Below are 387 nucleotides of genomic sequence, written 5' to 3'. Positions count from 1 at the left end.
TATAAACTTCATTCCGCATTGATTTAAATGATCAAACATATCATAACGTTTATTTTCCGCGATGTGGAAACTACTCAGTAAGACAACCACTGATTTTTTTTCTTTTTTATAATTAAGATGATAAGATGAAAATGATAATGATGGCGGCGGTTCAGGCGAGAACAGCGATGGCAACAATAACAATGCAGCAATAAAAGAACTTCAGTAAGATATAATTTCCAGGATATTCAGGCAGGACTTTCCGTCTCGGTATTCCAGAGCTGTTTGTCGTAACAGAACGTCCGAGATTATGAATATTCAGGGAAGGAACATTAAGTAAACAGGGCTCATGGTACGGAACAAGAGTAGGTAACTAATTATCATTAGGTGTGACGATGATTAGACAAC

This window comes from Penaeus monodon, chromosome 21 (genome assembly GCF_015228065.2).
Source record: "Penaeus monodon isolate SGIC_2016 chromosome 21, NSTDA_Pmon_1, whole genome shotgun sequence".
Classification (NCBI taxonomy): domain Eukaryota; kingdom Metazoa; phylum Arthropoda; class Malacostraca; order Decapoda; family Penaeidae; genus Penaeus; species Penaeus monodon.
This window is presented reverse-complemented; position numbering follows the sequence as displayed.